Here is a 16,583-nt window from a genome sequence, read left to right as displayed (position 1 = left end):
TCCTATCAGCTGGCTCTTTGAGGGCGGCCGTATCTGGAGACGGTAACGCCACTTGTTTTTATAAGCGTGTGAGCGCCTTATCCACCCTAAGGTGTGTTTCCCAACTCGCCCTCACTTCTGGCGGGAAAAGGTATACCTCCAATAATTTTCTATCGGAGGAAACCCACGTATCATCACACACTTTAATTTATCTGATTCAGGAAAAACTACAAGTAGATTATTCCCACCCTACATAATACCCTTATTTGTGGTACTTGTAGTATCAGAAATATGTAACACCTCCTTCATTGCCCTTAACATGTAACGTGTGGCCCTAAAGGAAAATACGTTTGTTTCTTCACCGTCGACACTGAAGTCAGTGTCCGTTGAGGTAAATGGGCGTTTTTACAAGCCCCTGACGGTGTCTGAGACGCCTGGACAGGTACTAATTTGTTTGCCGGCCGTCTCATGTCGTCAACCGACCTTTGCATCGTGTTGACATTATCACGTAATTCCTAAATAAGCCATCCATTCCGGTGTCGACTCCCTAGAGAGTGACATCACCAATACAGGCAATTTGCTCCGCCTCCTCACCAACATCGTCCTCCTACATGTCGACACACGTACCGACACACAGCACACACACAGGGAATGCTCTGATAGAGGACAGGACCCCACTAGCCCTTTGGGGAGACAGAGGGAGAGTTTGCCAGCACACACCAAAAACGCTATAATTATACAGGGACAACCCCTTATACAAGTGTTTTCCCTTATAGCATTTTCACATATGTAATCATATCGCCAAATAAGTGCCCCCCCCTCTCTGTTTTAACCCTGTTTCTGTAGTGCAGTGCAGGGGAGAGCCTGGGAGCCTTCCTCACAGCAGAGCTGAGCAGGAAAATGGCGCCGTGTGCTGAGGAGAATAGGCCCCGCCCCCTAAAACGGCGGGCTCTTCTCCCGGAGTTTGTGAGATCTGGCAGGGGTTAAATACATCCATATAGCCTCAAGGGCTATATGTGATGTATTTTAGCCATAAAAAAGGTATAATACATTGCTGCCCAGGGCGCCCCCCCCAGCGCCCTGCACCCTCAGTGACCGCTGGTATGAAGTGTGCTGACAACAATGGCGCACAGCTGCAGTGCTGTGCGCTACCTTATGAAGACTGAAAGTCTTCTGCCGCCTGTTTCTGGACCTCTGGACCTCTTCAACTTCGGCATCTGCAAGGGGGGTCGGCGGCACGGCTCCGGGACGAACCCCAGGGTGAGACCTGTGTTCCGACTCCCTCTGGAGCTAATGGTGTCCAGTAGCCTAAGAAGCAAATCCATCCTGCACGCAGGTGAGTTTACTTCTCTCCCCTAAGTCCCTCGTAGCAGTGAGCCTGTTGCCAGCAGGACTCACTGAAAATAAAAAACCTAACTTAAACTTTTATTCTAAGCAGCTCAGGAGAGCCACCTAGATTGCACCCTTCTCGGCCGGGCACAAAGATCTAACTGAGGCTTGGAGGAGGGTCATAGGGGGAGGAGCCAGTGCACACCACCTGATCCTAAAGCTTTTATTATTGTGCCCTGTCTCCTGCGGAGCCGCTAAACCCCATGGTCCTGACGGAGTCCCCAGCATCCACTTAGGACGTTAGAGAAATATATATATATATATATATACTTCATATATTATATACACAGACACAAAAGTTGAACATAATGCATTTAAAATATGCACATATAAAAAAAAAATCAACTTTTTAACATTTGTTGCACTGCTCATGCTGCCATATTGTGCCTGTATTTTTGTGTGGGTATAGCTTACACTTGCACCCCCATTGGCTTAGATCGGCAGGGCAGGATCATTCAAGCGCAAGTTCAGGAAAGTAGGGGGGTAAACCTGTGGCCTTACAGGTGCGGAAAGACTCAAGATGTTGCCCCATTGAAATGAAAGAGTTGTTAATATAGTATACTGTCATAAACTTTGATTTTGTAACTGGGAAATCAGCAAATCCTTGAAGCCAACAAGTAATGATATTCAAGAGCGTAGCTACCATAGGTGCGGGGAGTGCAGCTGCTATGGGGCCCAGAGCTGAGAGGGGCCCACTTTGGGTGATATGTAGGGGCCCTTACAGACCTTTGGCTTGGAGCCTTCAATATATCTAGTTATGCCCTTCACTTGCTCATTATAATGTGGTATAAAATGAACTGGAGGGCATTAAAATGTTTCATAATTTGAACTGGGAATCTGTAATGTGGCACAATATGAAGTGGAGGCACTATAGTGTGGCATAGTATGAACTGGGGGTGCTGTAATGTGACATGATATGAACTGGGCACACTGCATGTCATAATGTGAATTGGGGTCACAGTGTTGGATAACGTGTACTGGTGGCCCTACAATGAACTAGTGCACTACTATAACAAATGAAATTAACCTCTCCTCACTCAAAGGAGTGGGTGTACCCAGGGGTGTATCTACCCATTGGCCAGGATGGCACTCGCCAGGGGCGCCAGGCAAGTAGGTGGCGCCTGGCAGTGCCATCCACAGGCAGGGGGTAGAATTCAGTAGTACTGTCAGACTTGGTGACTGTCTGCACCACACCTCACTTGTAATCAGACGCAACATAAACTACAGCTCCCAGCATCCCTTGTTGCCATGAGATCTGGGAGCTGTAGTTTATTTTGAGTCTGATTGATCACTAGTGCAGGGCAGTAACAGACAGTCATAAGGTACAATCCGGATTAAGTGAGGGGAGGGGTGGCAGAAGACTGCACTGCATGGCATTGACCTTCGAGAAGTGGGCGGAGTGGAAGCAGGGGGGGTGGAGCTACACAGCACTCAGTCAGTGCCAGGCAACCCAGCAGCATGGAGGAGAGGGGGAGAGGACAAGGAGCTACTAAAGTACATGCATTATATTATGTACCCTGTCTGTGAAGTGAGGGGGGTAAACACTATATAGTCTGTATGTGTGTCTGTGACTGCATTTATGTATGTGACTATACTGTATGTGTATGTATGTTTGTGTGTGTCCGTGACTACTCACATTTAGACGGAGACCATGCTGTGACATCCTCCGTGTTCCAGGGGTCAGAGGAGCATGTGACAGCTCCTCCAATCAGGGGCTCTTCTAATCAGCATGTGCTGAGCTCCTCCAATCACTGCTCGGCACATGTTCTTCTGACCCCCATTGCTGATACCAGGGAGGGGAGGAGACGAGAGGCACCGCAGTGAGTTGTAGGGACTTCCTCTGCTGCTGCTCTCACAGTGAGTACGATCTAACCCCTCCTCCCATCCCTGTGCTGCCGGCAGCAGCAGAGTAGCAAAGCAGGGAGAGCACCTCCCTGCTTTGCAGACCCTGAGCGGGTAGCACCGGACCTGGGCGCCTCTCTCATGTTTGGGGGGAGCGAGTTGCCCCCCCTATTCTGACGGCCCTGCTCCTAGCACTAAGAACACTGATAGTAAAAATAATTTCTCTATCGTCCTAGTGGATGCTGGGGTTCCTGAAAGGACCATGGGGAATAGCGGCTCCGCAGGAGACAGGGCACAAAAGTAAAGCTTTCCGATCAGGTGGTGTGCACTGGCTCCTCCCCCTATGACCCTCCTCCAGACTCCAGTTAGATTTTTGTGCCCGGCCGAGAAGGGTGCAATCTAGGTGGCTCTCCTAAAGAGCTGCTTAGAAAAAGTTTAGCTTAGGTTTTTTATTTTACAGTGAGTCCTGCTGGCAACAGGATCACTGCAACGAGGGACTGAGGGGAGAAGAAGTGAACTCACCTGCGTGCAGGATGGATTGGCTTCTTGGCTACTGGACATCAGCTCCAGAGGGACGATCACAGGTACAGCCTGGATGGTCACCGGAGCCGCGCCGCCGGCCCCCTTGCAGATGCTGAAGTAAGAAGAGGTCCAGAATCGGCGGCAGAAGACTCTTGCAGTCTTCTAAAGGTAGCGCACAGCACTGCAGCTGTGCGCCATTTTCCTCTCAGCACACTTCACACGCAGTCACTGAGGGTGCAGGGCGCTGGGGGGGGGGCGCCCTGGGAGGCAAATGAAAACCTATATATTGGCTAAAAATACCTCACATATAGCCCCCAGAGGCTATATGGAGATATTTAACCCCTGCCATAATCCGTTGAAGAGCGGGAGACGAGGCCGCCGAAAAAGGGGCGGGGCCTATCTCCTCAGCACACAGCGCCATTTTCTCTCACAGAAAGGCTGGAGAGAAGGCTCCCAGGCTCTCCCCTGCACTGCACTACAGAAACAGGGTTAAAACAGAGAGGGGGGGCATTAATTGGCGATATTAATATATATATAAAGATGCTATAAGGGAGAAACACTTATATAAGGTTGTCCCTATATATATTATAGCGTTTTTGGTGTGTGCTGGCAAACTCTCCCTCTGTCTCTCCAAAGGGCTGGTGGGGTCCTGTCCTCTGTCAGAGCATTCCCGGTGTGTGTGCTGTGTGTCGGTACGTGTGTGTCGACATGTATGAGGACGATGTTGGTGAGGAGGCGGAGCAATTGCCTGTAATGGGGATGTCACTCTCTAGGGAGTCGACACCGAAATGGGTGGCTTATTGAGAGAATTTCGTGAGAAGGTCAACACGCTGCAAGGTCGGTTGACGACATGAGACGGCCGACAAACAATTAGTACCGGTCCAGGCGTCTCAGAAACACTGTCAGGGGCTTTAAAAACGCCCATTTACCTCAGTCGGTCGACACAGACACAGACACGGACACTGAATCCAGTGTCGACGGTGAATAAACAAACGTATTTCTCATTAGGGCCACACGTTAAGGGCAATGAAGGAGGTGTTACATATTTCTGATACTACAAGTACCACAAAAAAGGGTATTATGTGGGAGTGAAAAAACTACCTGTAGTTTTTCCTGAATCAGATAAAACAAAATGAAGTGTGTGATGAAGCGTGGGGTTACCCCGATAGCAAATATTGGCGTTATACCCTTTCCCGCCAGAAGTTAGGGCGCGTTGGGAAACACCCTAAGGGTGGATAAGGCGCTCACACGCTTATCAAGTGGCGTTACCGTCTCCAGATACGGCCGCCCTCAAAGAGCCAGCTGATAGGAAGCTGGAAAAATATCCTAAAAAGTATATACACACATACGGTGGTTATACTGCGACCAGCGATCGCCATCAGCCTGGAGATGCAGTGCTGGGTTGGTTTGGTCGGATTCCCTGACTGAAAATATATTATTGATATAGAGCATTTAATAGGATGCATTCTATATATATGTACGCAAGATGCACAGAGGGATATTTGCACTCTGGCATCAAGATAAGTGCGTTGTCCATATCTCCCAGAAGATGTCATGGACACGACAGTGGTCAGGTGATACAGATCCCATACGGCACATGGAAGTATTGCCGTATAAAGGGAAGGAGTTAGTTGGGGTCGGTCCATCGGACCTGGGGACCACGGCAACAGCTGGGAAATCCAACCTTTTTACCCCAAGTTACATCTCAGCAGAAAAAGACACCGTCTTTTCAGCCTCAATCCTTCCGTTTCCATGAGGCAAACGGGCAAAAGGCCAGTCATATCTGCCCAGACATAGAGGTAAGGGAAGTAGACTGCAGCGGGCAGCCCCTTCCCAGGAAAGGAAGCCCTCCACCACGTCTGCCAAGTCCTCAGCATGACGCTGGGGCCGTGCAAGCGGACTCAGGTGAGGTGGGGGGGTAGTCTCAAGAGTCTCAGCGCGCAGTGGGATCACTCGCAAGTTGACCCCTAGATCGTACAAGTATTATCCCAGGGGTACAGATTGGAGAGTCGAGACATCTTTTCCTCGCAGGTTCCTGAAGTCTGCTTTACCAACGGCTTCCTCCGACAGGGAGGCAGTATTGGAAAAGATTCACAAGCTGTATTTCCAGCAGGTGATAATCAAAGTACCCCTCCTACAACAAGGAAAAGGGTATTAGTCTTCCACACTATATTGTGGTACTGAAGCCAGACGGCTTGGTGAGACGTAGTCTAAATCTGAAATCTTTGAACACTTACATAAAAAGGTTCAAATCAAGATGGAGTCACTCAGAGCAGTGATAGCGAACCAAAAAGGGGACTATATGGTGTCCCTGGACATCAAGGATTACCTCCATGTCCAAATTTGTCCTTCTCAACAAGGATACCTCTGGTTCGTGGTACAGAACTGTCAATATCAGTTTCAGACGCTGCCGTTGAAGTATCCACGGCACCCCGGGCCTTTACCAGGGTAATGGCCGAAAAGATGATTCTTCAAAGAAAAAAGGCATCTTAATTATCCCTTACTTGGACGATATCCTGAAAAGGGCAAGTTCAAGAGAATGGACGTCGGAAGAGCACTATCTAAAGTAGTTCTACGACAGCACGAGTGGATTTTAAATATTCCAAATATCGCAGCCGTTTTCCGACGATACGTCTGCTGTTCCTAGGAATGATTCTGGGCATAGTCCAGAAAAAGGTTTTCTCCTGGAGGAGAAAGCCAGGGAGTTATCCGAACTAGTCAGAAACCTCCTAAAACCAGACCAGGTATCAGTGCATCAATGCACAGGAGTCCTGGGAAAAATGGTGGCTTCTTACGAAGCGATTCCATTCGGCAGATCTCACGCAAAAAAATTTTTTTCAGGGGGATTTGCGGGACGAATGGTCCGGATCGCATCTTCAGATGCATCAGCGGATAATCCTGTCTCCAAGGACAAGGGTGTCTCTTCTGTGGGGGCTGCAGAGTGCTCATCTTCTAGAGGGCAGCACGTTCAGCATTCAGGACTGTGTTCTGGTGACCACGGATGCCAGCCTGAGAGGCTGGGGAGCAGTCACACAGGGAAGAAATTTCCAAGGAAGTGTGGTAAAGTCTGGAGACTTCTCTCCACATGAATATACTGGAGCTAAGGGCAATTTACAATGCTCTGAGCCTAGGAAGACCTCTGCTTCAAAGTCAACCGGTGCTGATCCAGTAGGACATCATCATACCAGTCGCCCACGTTAACAGACGGGGCGACACAAGAAGCAGGAGGGCAATGATAGCAAGGATTTTTCGCTGGGCGAAAAATCATGTGATAACACTGTCAGCAGTGTTCATTCCGGGAGTGGACAACTGGGAAGATTTCCTCAGCATGTATGAATTCCACCCGGAAAAGTGGGAACTTAATCTGGAAGTTTCCACATGATTGTAAACCGTTGGGAAAGACCAAAGGTGGTCATGATGGCGTCCCACATGAAGCGCCAGGTCAAGAGACACTCAGGCAATAGCTGGGACGCTCTGGTAACACCGTGGGTGTACCAGTCGGTGTATGTGTTTCATCCTCTGCCTTTCATACCCAGTGTATTGAGAATGATAGGAAGGAGAGGAGTAAGAACTATACTCGTGGCTCCGGTTTGGCCAAGAAGGACTTGGTACCCGGAACTTCAAGAGATACTAAGAAGGGTCTTGATTCAGCAAGAATCATGTCTGTTCCAAGATTTACCGCAGCTGCGTTGACGCCAGGGCGGGTGAACGCCGGATCCTAAGGGAAAAAGGCATTCCGGAAGAGGTCATCCCTACCCTGGTCAGAGCCAGGAAGGAGGTGACCGCACAACATTATCACCGCTTAGGTGAAAATATTTTCCATGGTGTGAGGCCAGGAAGGCTCCACGGAAGAATTTCAACTAGGTTAATTCCTACATTTCCTGCAAACAGGAGTGTCTATGGGTCTCAAATTGGGGTCCATTAAGGTGCAAATTTCGACTTGTCGATTTTCTTCCAGAAAAGAAATTGGCTTCAGTTCCTGAAGTCCAGAAGTTTGTTAAGGGAGTACTGCATATACAACCCCCCTTTGATGTCTCCAGTGGCACTGGGAGATCTCAACGTAGTTTTGGGATTCCTAAAATCACATTGGTTTAAAACAAATCAAATCTGTGGATTTGATATATCTCACATGGAAAGTGGCCATGCTGTTGGTCCTGGCCGCGGCCAGGCGAGTGTCAGATTTGACGGCTTTGACTCACATAGCCATATCTGATTGTCCATTCGGACAGAGCAAAGCTGCGGACTCGTCCCCAGTTTCTCCTTAAGGTGGTGTCAGCGTTTCACCTGAACCAGCTTATTGTGGTACCTGCGGCTACTAGGGACTTGGAGGACTCCAAGTTGCTGGATGTTGTCAGGGCCCTGAAAATATAGTTTCCAGGTCGGCTGGAGTCAGGAAATCTGACTTGCTGTTTATCCTGTATGCACCCAACAAGCTGGGTGCTCCTGCTTTTAAGCAGTCGATTGCTCGTTGGATTGGTAGCACAATTCAACTTGCACATTCTGTGGCAGGCCTGCCACAGCCTAAATCTGTTAAAGCCCATTCCACAAGGACGGTGGGCTCATCTTGGGCGGCTGCCCGAGGGGTCTCGGCATTACAACTCTGCCGAGCAGCTACGTGGTCGGGGGAGAACACGTTTGTAAAATTCTACAAATTTGATACCCTGGCAAAAGAGGACCTGGAGTTCTCTCATTCGGTGCTGCAGAGTCATCCGCACTCTCCCGCCCGTTTGGGAGCTTTGGTATAATCCCCATGGTCCTTTCAGGAACCCCAGCATCCACTAGGACGATAGAGAAAATAAGAATTTACTTACCGATAATTCTATTTCTCGGAGTCCGTAGTGGATGCTGGGCGCCCATCCCAAGTGCGGATTATCTGCAATACTTGTACATAGTTATTGCTAACTAAATCGGGTTATTGTTATTGTGAGCCATCTTTTCAGAGGCTCCCCTGTTATCATACTGTTAACTGGGTTCAGATCACAGGTTGTACAGTGTGATTGGTGTGGCTGGTATGAGTCTTACCCGGGATTCAAAATTCCTCCCTTATTGTGTACGCTCGTCCGGGCACAGTATCTAACTGGAGTCTGGAGGAGGGTCATAGGGGGAGGAGCCAGTGCACACCACCTGATCGGAAAGCTTTACTTTTGTGCCCTGTCTCCTGCGGAGCCGCTATTCCCCATGGTCCTTTCAGGAACCCCAGCATCCACTACGGACTCCGAGAAATAGAATTATCGGTAAGTAAATTCTTATTTTAAATAAACCCTCACAATTAACATGGAGTATAATTGAAGTTCTTAACACACATTTGCGCAAATATACGGGCCCATGTACTGCAACCTGGTGACTTCATCACATGGCTCCCTAACATTCCTAATACTATCACATTATATACATTTATTCAGGACTTACCTCTAAATAGTGCCCTTATTAATGTGTGATCTGAAATGCAGGAACCTAACTATTTAAAACACCTGAGGGTAAATGGGAGGGGTGCTAATAACAGAGGAAGAAAGACTTACCTTCCAGTGTACTATACACAAATATAGAGGGGGGAAAAGGGGGGGCTGGACTGCACACCCTATTACTAAAGATATCAATAGCTTGGGTTGCTGAGTTTATGCCCGGACAAGCGCGTTGAGGCACGACTACATACTCAGCATGCAAAACATATCTCCACCACTGGGTGGCCAATGCTCCACTAATCCAGTACGTTAGAGCGAATAGCGGCAGATTGATCTACAAGCTCTAGCAAATGGTCAGTGATGAATGAACATACTGCATACTATACAAACAGACCAATGGACAGACGGAGAGTAAAGACAAAAAAAGTTTATAGAGACACTTGTCCTTTGCCGTGTTAGTGTGTACAGACTCAGATGCAACAAATGTGTTAATACAGCAATATTGTAGTTTATACAGATGCAAATCATGATATATTGTAGAATGTGTTACAAACTATGGTCCATTAATGATAGGGATACAGTATGCTATATTTTACTATATGAGCGTCCAAGTCCCCTAAATAAAATCCAATGGGAAGGGATCACTGCTTACAGTATCATTTACACATGAGCTTGTGCATCTACCATGAGCCGTCATGTTTGAGGTATGAGGTGTGCCGCTTACCATGCTAAGAGTCTCGGGTTCGATTGTGAAAAGTGTGAATGAATACATGTTTATTTTTTCTGACACATAATTTTTTTTTCTATTTTGTAGTCTATAGTAATATAACTTCACATTCAATAGAAGTGTGCACACAGATTTTATATAAATCAAGACAAAGGGGGTCATTCTGACCCGATCGCACGCTGCAGTTTATCGCAGCGGTGTGATTGGGGCAGAACTGTGCATGCGCTGGCGCCACAGTGCGCCGGCGCATGTTAGACGGCCAAAGGCCGTCGGGTCGCTATGATGGCCTCTGCCTGATTGACAGGCAGAGGCAGTCACTGGGCGGGGGGTGGGGTGGAATGGTGGTGTTTGCCCGCCATTTCGTGGGCGCAGTCTGGCCAACGCAGCACGCTAAAACTGCGCTGGCAGGGAGCTACTCTTGAAGTGCAAAGGCATCGCCGCTGTGCGATGCCTTTACACTTCTGCGTGGGGAGGGGGCAACACTGACATGCGGGGCAGGATAGCCCTGTGCTGGGCGTCCCCCCGCATGTCAGTGTGAATGATCATAGCTGTGCTAAATTTAGCACAGCTACAATCAACTCGGAATGACCCTTCAAAGCTGCAGGAGCATCACATTCTGCTATTTAAAATACACAGCGGCTACGGGGATAAGCGAGCTCCATGCGCCATACTGTACACGTACAGTAGCAGGCCAGACTCAATCACATAGCGGGTTCACAAAATGGATGCCGCTCATGACCCAGCGCCTCACGGAAGCCCATGACAACTGTATGGAGCGAGCAACGGTATCGATATTGCAAGAATCACGGCAATGGTGAAGGAGCGTCTCTATACACTAGTTAAAATATACTGTATACACAGCGGCAATGAGGTCCCGTAGAATGAGCAATGAATAAAAATAATATTTTTTCAAACACTATTATTATTTTTCTTGGTCGTCTATTGTAATAGTACCTTCACATTCAATAGAAACATGCATACAGAATTTACAGAAATCAGGGCAAAGCTTCATGAGCGTCTAATTCCGCTATCTAAAATACACCAGTAGACATATCAATAAATATAAAAATACAATAGTGTATGCCGACGCAACTACAGTAAGTGTTTGAGCAAAACTGTAGTTCATTGACATTAGAGAATCTGTGCTGTACTGTATGAGAAGGGACACAAGAGCTCGTGTCAGCACTTCTTATCAGCTCTTCATTTACATACTGTATACAGTAGTACTGCGTTGTCAATTTATTGTAACCTGACCTCCCTCCCTGTCTGTGAAATGAGCAGGAGGAAGCAGGATGGGGGTGGGGGGCGATGTTGGCTAAATACCGTGTTATGCAAAAAGTATTCAATCTCTCATCTGCTGAAGCATCCAATATGAGCGTCCAAGTCCCCTTTGCTATGGGACTTGGCTGCTCACATACTGTACTGTACTGTACTGTACTGTATCCCTGACTTCAATGGACCATACTGTACTGTTGCATAAACTCCTTGTTTTGCGTCTGTATTTATTAATTGATCATTCTACGTGACCTCATTAACCCTGTGTTTTTTAGCTAGGGTATCGAGACGCTCCTTCAGCATTGCCCTGTAACTTGCAAAACCTATGCCGTCGCTGGCTCCATAGCTGATGGCTTCCATGGGGCAAGGGCTCATGGGCAGCAGTCATTTTGTCAACTTGCAAAGCGATCGAGTCCAGTGTATCGTAATGTGCATAGAGCTCGCTTATCCCTATCAACCCTGTGTATTTTAGCTAGGGTATTGAGACACTCCTTCAGCATTGCCCTCTAACTTGCAAAACCTATTCCATTGCTGGCTCCATAGCTGAGGGATACCACGAGGCAAGGGGTCACGGGTGGTAGCCATTTCAATCGAGTCTGGCCTGCTACAGTATTGTATGTGTACCGTACGGTGCGTAGAACCTTATCCTCATAGCCAATGTGTATTTTAGATACGCTGCTGCAGCTTTGCCTTTGTTATGTAAAACTTGTGAGTACACTTCTATTGAATGTGAAGGTATAGTACAATAGATACAAAAATAAAAAATTAATACAGTGTCAGGAAAAAATAAACATGCATTTGCACTTTGGGAATCGAACCCGGGACGCTAAGCATGGGAAGCGGAACACTTCACTACTCGGACACGTCGCCGCATGACAGATGCATAAGCCCATTGGTTTTGATTATGCCGTAATGGTTACGGGATTTGGACGCTCACATATCCATAACATCAATAGACCATACCTGTAACACGTTCATTTGCATCTGTATACAGTACTGTACACTACTATTTTTAATGTGATGATATCGGGACTTGGATGCTCACATATTCCTAACGTCAATGGACTATACTGTGGCTTTATCACGTTCGTTTGCATCTGTATACACTGTTCTACTGTATTTGCGTCTGAACACTGTAATATACTGTATGACATACTGTAGCATATTGTAACATAATGAGACGCACCAGTAAAGTAGTTCTTGTGCTGTAGTTCAGTATTGTATTTTAATGGAGACAACACGCATGTGCAATGGTGATTTTTAAAAAACAACATCTGGTGGATGATCGCAGGTATTACACTTAAAGGTAACGCCAAACGCTCTGTGCACTTCCCTACGACTAGGCAAGCCTCCTTGCGCCCAGGCACGCTGCGCATGCCCGATCGCGAATAACAACTAAGCCAGCAAAGATAATGGAGGCTCCGTCTGTATGCCAGAGGAAGAGAGATGCAGATGCACACTCCTATATCATACTGAATCCATGCCTGCAAATAGGGTATATGACTTAGAATTATTTATTGAAAGCATTTTAAAAACTCCAACTCATTTTTACCAGTTGTGCTCATACTGAGCACTGATTTATTTTGCACCTACTGCATGCACAAGAATTGGAAAAGCCTATCTCATCCGTACTAATGTATACTACACATTTATTAATGCAAACAACAGGCAAAGGTGCTGCACAGCGCACGCAGCCATAAACAAACATTATGTAAATTGTACCATGGGAATATTCCCTTGCACAAGGGCATTGATTGAATGGCGCGTCTCTCCCTAGTAATGAGTGCTAGAGATGGAAAGGGGGCTCGTGGAGGGGGGATCTTCTGCCTGAAAGATCTTTATACAAGTGGTTAACAATTTGCAATCACTCTGTACCTGCCATGCAAACATTACTGCATCAAAGGCATTAAATAGAGATTTGTCTGTACAGTAAGTACCTGTAGTAAGAATTAGTAACCTGTTTTTTTTTTATTATATTTCCTCTAATCTCCCAAGACACAAGGCAGGAGCAGCTTTCTTTTTGCACTAGTAGAATTGCAAACGATTGCCACTAGCAGAGAGATGTGGAAAGAGGCGGCAAAAGGCAGCAAAAGCTGTAGGTACTAAATACTTGTACTTATATTCAGTGGTGTCGAGAGAGGGGGAGAGGGTACAAATTACCCCGGGCCCAGGTCTGATGGAGGGGCCCAGTGAGGGTCCAGTAGGGGCCCTGTCCCCCTCCTTCCTACCTGGCAGCAGCAGCTGCAGCTCTTCTCCTTAGCCCAGCACACTCTGCTGTGTACTGGGCTGCAGTGTGGCCATGGAGGGGTTTAAAATACATTTTTTTTATGTATTTTTTTCTAAAAGTACATGACCACACCTTCTGTGATCAGGCCACGCCCCTTGAAAAGTACCTTGTCCCAGCCCGGCTCTCGACTGCCCTGCTTACATTCATACTATACTTATATATCTGTACATCCGTAAAAAGAAAAAGGGGCGACCTGGCACAGGATTTATCAAATTATGATGGTTGGTGAATTAAAGAAGAGGAGACCAAAGTTGGACAGTATGTAACCCTTGTTAGTAAGGGAAAACGGCAGAGATAGCCGTTTTAGATATATATATATATATATAGATATATATGTATAAATGTAATGCTGTCCTGGTTGGTGGTGCACCCAGAGCCAGTAAGTACATAGACTGACAAATGGGAGAAAACAGAAGGCTCTTGTGTGGGCGCACTCTTAGAAAGAAAATAAGTAATATATAACAATTTAATCAAATACTTAAAACTTAACTTTTATTAACATTATTACAACGCAAAATGCTTTTCCCAAAGATCTATCAATAAAGATACAAATTAGAGTATAAAATTAAAAATGTTCTGGTCTCTTTGTTGTAAAGAGTGTTTTGGAAAGGTTGTAGACATAGATCAGTCATACCCCCATTTCCCCTGACCAGTACAGGGTTTCTGTATTAATGGAACCAAAGGGTGGTCAAGACACAGTTATATGTAAAAAATTTGCTCATAGGCTGTAGATAGCTAGAGTGGTGATCAACAGTCACACCTCTAGAGATAATACACCTGAATTACATACCAATATCATAATTTGAGAAAAATTTCATAAGAGATTTATGGGCATCATAAAGTCAATAGGAAAAAATACTGATATTGTAAGACACTATGATAAAGGAATTACTGAATAGAATTAGTGGTGATACTGCTGTTGGTGTGTTTTTATCACATAAGTGAGGAGAATCCTGCTCTACAACACCAGGTATTCGCAGGCAGTCTCCTTTCCTGATACTGACCTGGCCCAACGCTGTTTAGCTTCCAAGATCAGACGGGATCGGGCGCTGGCAGCGTGGTATGGTAGTAGAGAATTATGTGTCCACCAATGAGAGTGCACCTATATAAGAAATAGGAAATTTCAAGAAAACAGAAGAAAAGTAATAGGAGCAAGATTAGTGAAAATATGTGGATCTGCTGTTCACGTTAGACCCGGTTCCAAAATTCCCACTCTTGTGGTACGATGTACCGGGAATCGTGAATGAGAGTCCACGAAAGTGGTGATAATAGGATATATTATTTTAGATAGTATATATGTGTTTATGCTGTTCACTATAACAGAATCAAAAAGGACCTCTTAAGTACTGCACACTTTATGCTTAATCCAAACTCTGTATACCAAAAAAAGGAAGAAGAGATTAGGTGGAAAAAAAAGAAGAAGAGATTAGGTGGAAGATGAAAAAATTCTCGAAATAGGGGCACAGTAGAGTGTGTTATGGAATGTAAATAATTAGAACCTTTTGTAAGTGATTTTCACAGAGCATAATGCATAAAACACATACAGAAAAGGGAAGTGAATAATCCCTGTGGAGAAAATTCCGTTATCTCAATATTGCAAGTGTTTATAGATACAAGACTTAGATGCCAAACAAATATGAAGAGTATGCAATAAGTTAATGATAATTAGTAATGAAATCATTAATTTTTCAGCTTGGCCTCAGTTAGGAGAAGTACTGAGTACTAAATTCATATGCTGTGGAGACCCCTAAATAACACTATAGTACACATAAAAGATAACATGTGTGGTAAAGGAGACACGTTAATGTTGGTCTCCTGGAAGTGTTACTATCTGTGGCAAAAACGCCACAAGATAGTGGGGGCTTACAGTTCACCGATAAATGAGAGAACCAAGGAGGCCGAGCAGGTGTAATCAGCTGATGTCAAGATGGAACTGTGTAGACGAAATCCCTTGCAGAAAACGCGTTTCACCCTCAGGCTTGTTCACTTCCGGTGAACTGTAAGCCCCCACTATCTTGTGGCATTTTTGCCACAGATAGTAACACTTCCAGGAGACCAACATTAACGTGTCTCCTTTACCACACATGTTATCTTTTATGTGTACTATAGTGTTATTTAGGGGTCTCCACAGCATATGAATTTAGTACTCAGTACTTCTCCTAACTGAGGCCAAGCTGAAAAATTAATGATTTCATTACTAATTATCATTAACTTATTGCATACTCTTCATATTTGTTTGGCATCTAAGTCTTGTATCTATAAACACTTGCAATATTGAGATAACGGAATTTTCTCCACAGGGATTATTCACTTCCCTTTTCTGTATGTGTTTTATGCATTATGCTCTGTGAAAATCACTTACAAAAGGTTCTAATTATTTACATTCCATAACACACTCTACTGTGTCCCTATTTCGAGAATTTTTTCATCTTCCACCTAATCTCTTCTTCTTTTTTTTCCACCTAATCTCTTCTTCCTTTTTTTGGTATACAGAGTTTGGATTAAGCATAAAGTGTGCAGTACTTAAGAGGTCCTTTTTGATTCTGTTATAGTGAACAGCATAAACACATATTTTCACTAATCTTGCTCCTATTACTTTTCTTCTGTTTTCTTGAAATTTCCTATTTCTTATATAGGTGCACTCTCATTGGTGGACACATAATTCTCTACTACCATACCACGCTGCCAGCGCCCGATCTCGTCTGATCTTGGAAGCTAAACAGCGTTGGGCCAGGTCAGTATCAGGAAAGGAGACTGCCTGCGAATACCTGGTGTTGTAGAGCAGGATTCTCCTCACTTATGTGATAAAAACACACCAACAGCAGTATCACCACTAATTCTATTCAGTAATTCCTTTATCATAGTGTCTTACAATATCAGTATTTTTTCCTATTGACTTTATGATGCCCATAAATCTCTTATGAAATTTTTCTCAAATTATGATATTGGTATGTAATTCAGGTGTATTATCTCTAGAGGTGTGACTGTTGATCACCACTCTAGCTATCTACAGCCTATGAGCAAATTTTTTACATATAACTGTGTCTTGACCACCCTTTGGTTCCATTAATACAGAAACCCTGTACTGGTCAGGGGAAATGGGGGTATGACTAATCTATGTCTACAACCTTTCCAAAACACTCTTTACAACAAAGAGACC

The 16,583-nt window shown here is 45.4% G+C and overlaps 1 long non-coding RNA gene and 2 pseudogenes across 2 annotated transcripts in view; 1 reads left to right on the top strand and 2 right to left on the bottom strand.

The window, feature by feature from the left end:
• LOC134956638 (uncharacterized) overlaps window positions 1-3,112 on the bottom strand; it is a 66,914-nt gene extending 63,802 nt beyond the window's left edge. For both annotated transcript variants that reach the window (XR_010186042.1, XR_010186043.1), the window contains exon 1: window positions 3,005-3,112. This is a non-coding gene — a long non-coding RNA (uncharacterized LOC134956638). The remainder of the gene's footprint in view (window positions 1-3,004) is intronic.
• Window positions 3,113-14,378: 11,266 nt separating this feature from the next.
• Window positions 14,379-14,497, bottom strand: LOC134960009 (5S ribosomal RNA; annotated as a pseudogene).
• Window positions 14,498-16,087: 1,590 nt separating this feature from the next.
• On the top strand, window positions 16,088-16,206 carry LOC134960525 (5S ribosomal RNA; annotated as a pseudogene).
• Window positions 16,207-16,583: the final 377 nt, after the last annotated feature.

Source organism: Pseudophryne corroboree, chromosome 9, assembly GCF_028390025.1.
Source record: "Pseudophryne corroboree isolate aPseCor3 chromosome 9, aPseCor3.hap2, whole genome shotgun sequence".
NCBI classification, from domain to species: domain Eukaryota; kingdom Metazoa; phylum Chordata; class Amphibia; order Anura; family Myobatrachidae; genus Pseudophryne; species Pseudophryne corroboree.
The sequence above is the reverse complement of the archived record's forward strand: the minus strand, read 5'-3'. Positions and strand labels throughout refer to the sequence as shown.